Source organism: Pipistrellus kuhlii, unplaced genomic scaffold (genome assembly GCF_014108245.1).
Source record: "Pipistrellus kuhlii isolate mPipKuh1 unplaced genomic scaffold, mPipKuh1.p scaffold_m20_p_18, whole genome shotgun sequence".
Lineage (NCBI taxonomy): Eukaryota > Metazoa > Chordata > Mammalia > Chiroptera > Vespertilionidae > Pipistrellus > Pipistrellus kuhlii.
Genome location: NW_023425493.1, coordinates 4,546,067 through 4,551,229, shown reverse-complemented (window position 1 = coordinate 4,551,229; position 5,163 = coordinate 4,546,067).

Below are 5,163 nucleotides of genomic sequence, written 5' to 3'. Positions count from 1 at the left end.
ATTGCTCCCCCACAGGCACTGCATCTCCTAAATTCCAAGGGATCCCAGGATCCTTGCAATCAGGCAGCAATGGGCGTCAGCCGCAAATTCCAGGCAAACCCCATGAGCCTGTCCCCAAGGCCCTCTTTTCTGTGACTTCCTGGTGAGCTAAAGCAGCCCCACCCGGCCTCTGCTGTTGCTTCCTCTACCCTAAGCCATGCCATTTGTCGCTATCCCCAGCTTTAATAAATACACCCTCGTCGTCACCTGGAACCGAGCTGTGAAATGATTCCTGCACAAAGTCAAAAACCCACATCCTGCCGGCTGGTTCGAGGCAGACCTGCTTAGGGCCAGGTCTGTCCGGTCACAGTGCCTGCTGCTGTTATTAGTGTTCTAGACTTAGCACATCCCTTCCTCTCCTCTCTGAACAGGATTGCATTTTCCTACATGCTCCTTCCTCTAACATTGAAATCAGGAAAAGATGTTGAATTTTACTGATAACCTCCTCATCATTTTTAAAAATAATTATTTAACCATTTTTCTAGTGAAGGTTAGTTGTCAGTTTTCTGTACAATGCACTATTCTTGCAATCCACTATCTAGTGGTAGTAAAGTTATACGTATTTTTATTATTTATTTGTTATTAAAACTTGTCTTTATTGTTGAAAGTATTATAGATATCCCCCTCCCTCCATTGACTCTCTCCTCCCAGCTTCCACCCCCTCCCCAGATATATCCCACACCATTGTTGTCTATGAGCTATGCATATATGCATGTAAGTTCTTTGGCTAATCTCGTCTCTCTAAAATACATCAGTCCATTGCATGCTTCAATGTCTCTGGATCTATTTTGTTCAGTTTATTTTGTTTATTAGATACCACATATGAGTGAGATCACGTGATACTTGTCTTTCTCTGCTTCTTGACTTAATTTTGCTTAGCATGATGCTCTCCAGGTCTCTCTAAGCTGTCTCTAAGGGTAAGAGATCCTTCTTTTCTTACAGCTGCACAGTACTCCATTGTGCACATGTACCAGTTTTTTTTAATCCAGGCCTTCACTACCCTATTGTCTGTGTTCATAGGTAAGATCTTTGGTTAATCTCTTCCCACCCCACCACTCCCTTTCTCTCTGAGATTCGTCAATCTGTTCCATGCTTTCTTGTCTCTGGTTTCATTGTATTAACATTTATTTTGTTCATTAGATTTCTTATTTATTTGATTTTTAGATTCAATTATTGATAGATATGTATTTGTTGCTATTGTTCACATTTTTTATTTTTCCTCCTCCTCCTCTTCCTCTCCTCCTCCTCCATCTTCTTCTTCAAGAAACCCTTCAACATTTCATTTAATACTGGTTTTGAGGTGGTGAACTCCTTAGTTTTTTCTTGTTTGTGAAGCTCTTTATCTGACCTTCAATTCTAAATGAGAACTTTGCTGGGTAGAGTAATCTGCTATCATCAGTTTGAATATTTCTTGTCACTCCTTTCTGGCCTGCAAAGTTTCTATTGAGAAATCAGCTAACAGTGGTCTGGGCACTTCCTTATAAGTAACTAACTGCTTTTCTTTTGCTGCTCTTAAGATTCTCTGTCTTTTATCCTTGGCATTTTAATTATAATGTATTTTGGTGTGGACCTCTTCGGGTTCCTCTTATTTGGGATTCTCTGTGCTTCCTGATTTACAAGTCAATTTCTTTCACCAGGTTAGGGAAGTTTTCTGTCATTATTTCTTCAAATAGATTTCAATATCTTGCTCTCTCTCTTCTCCTTCTGGCTTCCCCATAATATGAATGTTGGTATGCTTTAAGTTGTTCCAGAGGCTCCCTACACTATCTTCATATCTTTTTATTCTCTTTTCTCTTTTAATTGGGTGTTTTTTGCTTCCTCATATTCCAAATAATTAATTTGATTCTCTAGTCCTCTACTTCATTATTGAATTCCTGTAAGTTATTCTTTATTTCAGCTAGTGTATGCTCAACTTCTGATTGGTCCCTTTTCATGTCTTTGACATTCTCACTAAGATTCTTGAAAGTCTCATGAAGATCCCTGAGTAACCTTTTAACCATGGTTTTGAATTTTGTATCCCATAGTTTACTTGCTTCCATTTCTTTCATTTGTAACATGTTTCTTTGTCTCCACATTTTGGCTGATTCCTTGTATTTGTTTCTATGTATTAGGTAGAGTTGCTATGTCTCCTGGAATTGGTAGCATGGCCTTGTGTAGTAGGTGTCCTGTAGGGTCTCAGCCTCCCAGCCACCTGAGTTGGGCACTCTAATGGCACCCCTGAGTGGGCTGTGTGCAGTCTTGTAGTTGAGATTTGATTGCTATTGACATCACTGTGAGGAGTTGGCCAACAGGCCAATTAGCTGTGAGGACCAGCTGTGACTACAATGGGAGAAATGCTATGCAGAAGACACCCTTATGGAGCAGGATTTGCTTCAGTGGGGCTTTGATGTTCACTGAGTTTGCCCCTTGAGTGTGTCACTTATGTGTAGAACTGTAATCTTGTATAGTCTGAAATTTCACTTGGTGCACTTGCTCTAGGGTGACCCAGCAAGGAGCTACAGAGAGATATGCAGATGGCTGCTACTTACTATTTGTATTGGGGTTGGGGGTGCCCAGGTGAGGCCCAGCTGGGAAGCAAGGTAGGCTGGTGCTAGTGCTGGGTCTTGGCCTTTTATTGGTAGGTTTGGGGCATCCTATCTCCAGTTGCATCTTGTTTGAGAGATTTTAGCAAAATCTGAAGCCTGAGCCAGGACAGGCCATTCATATGGAAAAGCTGCTGCGAACAGCTAGGGTAGGGCTGCAAATTGGATGGTGCAGAATCTCATGGAATCCCCAGGGTGGAGCAAATAGTGTGATCCAGGCTGATGGAGACTCGGAGATGGCTGCCAGTCTCTCCTATGACAGGGGAGGTCCCAGCAGGAACAATGACCCTTCCCAGTACCCCCATCTAGGAGGAAGCCATCCCCAAGTTCCTGCCTGGATGCCAGACAATCCAGTTTCTCCCTGTATGTGTCTGGGTCTCCCAAAGCCCTGGGGGTCTTCATAAGTTCATGTGCTGGCCCTTTAAATGGAACACCTGGTTCTCCAACAGCCTCCTCATCACTTAGCCACAATCCCCTTATTTTTACAACCTGTGGTTGCAGAAATTTCTCTTCCCAGCTCTGGAACCCTGGTCTAGGGGTTTGTTGTGGGGCTGGACCCCTTGCTCCTCATGGACAGCCTCCACAGAGGTGATCTGCCTCGCGATTAAAAAAATGGCACACATGGGTATCAGACCAGCCCATTCTGCACTTCCACCCCATTCTACCTGTCTCAATGTGTTTTCCTCTTTATTTCTCTACTTATAGGACCTCCATTCAGCCAGCTTTCAGGCAGCTCAGAATGATGGTTGTTCTGTGTTGGAAGCTGCCCATTGCCTTCCCTAGCAGAAAGAGCTGGACAAGGAGTCCAGAAGGCCGGTCAACCTTGAGGCTCTGGCAAGGGTCAGACCATACACCCACTGTCGAGTTGAGACAAAGGGAGCTGAAACAACTTCCACCTTTTAGTCTCAGGTAAATCGTTGCTGCTGGGCTATCATGGAGCTATTACTGGAATTGCCTGCCTAAGGGCTACGGGTGTGTCCCAAACCTGAATAAAAGGGATAGCAAGGCCAGAGCAGAGCGTGGAGTCCTTCCTTGTGCTTTCACCTGGCCCCCAATTTCTAAATTAGTATTTATTGTCTCTTTCATTTGTGTGCAGCCTCCTCCAGAGCCCGAACCCTGAACCTGAACCCTGAACCATGAGGGATGTGGGACACTCACAGTTCTGAATTTTAGTTGTAATTCGGATGTGAATCAGTTGTGGGAGATGGTATAGGCGTTTACCTACACCACCTTCTTGGTTTGGTCCTCTATCTCTATATCTACCTAAATTCTATTTGTGAATAAAAATAAAGAGAAGGGGGTAGGAGGTGAAACTCATCAGGAAGATGGGCCACACCTAGATCCCCTCCGCAGGCTGCCAGCCCCAGGCTGGGCGGGGCGAGTGTCTTTCCCAAAGGCTCACCCTCCAGCACGACTAGGAGCCTGTGGAGCCCCGAGGCCTTTGAGTGTCTGGCTTTTAACTGAGCCTCTCCCCGAAACTACTAGCCATTCTTTTTTTTTCTTTTTTCTTTTTTTCTTTTTAATATAATTTATTGATTTCTTACAGAGAGGAAGGGAGAGATATAAAGGGCTAGAAACGTCGATGAGAGAGAAACATCGATCAGCTGCCTCTTGCACACCACCTACTGGGGATGTGCCTGCAATCAAGGTACATGCCCTTGACCGGAATCGAACCTGGGACCTTTCAGTCCGCAGGCCGATGCTCTACCACTGAGCCAAACCGGTTTCAGCTACTAGCCATTCTTTTAACCCCCTGAAGCCCTCTCCCATGCATTGGACCAAATGAAACAATAAAAAATTTTTGCAGAAAAAAAAATGTTCTTACTGAAACCAAAGAGAAACATTGATGGAATCAGCTACCTCCTGCATGCCCCCTACTAGGGGATCAGGCTGCAACCTGGGCCTATGCCCTGATCCTGAATAGAACCAGTGACTTTTTGGTGCCTGGGCTGACCCTCAACCAACTGAGCCACACTGGCCAGGGTCATGAAGGTTCCTGAAGTCTGCTGCATTGTGAGCCTCAAGGATTGCATCCCCTTTTCCCTCCATCCCCCAAAGACAGCACCCAGAACAGGGCCCTGCACACAGTGTGCTGTAGCTGGTATACGATAGACTGTCAATGGGTGCTGACACTCAGGGCCCCTCAGCCTACCATCTCCTTCCCCCACCTCCTCAGACTGAGAGCGCCCTGATTTTGAGCTGAAACAAAAAGCAGAGTGGCTCTAGGTATTTGGGCCCCAGTAGACTCCGAGGCCCTTTCCTGTTCTGGACAACCCTTTGTGATTTTTTTTGGGGGGGGGCGGGGAGGGAGGGGGAGGTTCAGCAACGAGGAAGGAGGTTCTGCTAAATTTTCTTCTATATCATTTTGCAACATAACTTCTTCCCCTCTAGCTTTCTCCACTGATATCTGCTCCTTCCAATCCCTGTATCCTGCCCTCCATTTCTTTGTCTACAAGCCAAGTCCTGCTTCAGCACACTTTTCAATACCACAATTTGGGAGAGAGGAAAGTATTAAGTATTATAGAATTATTGAAGGGATTTC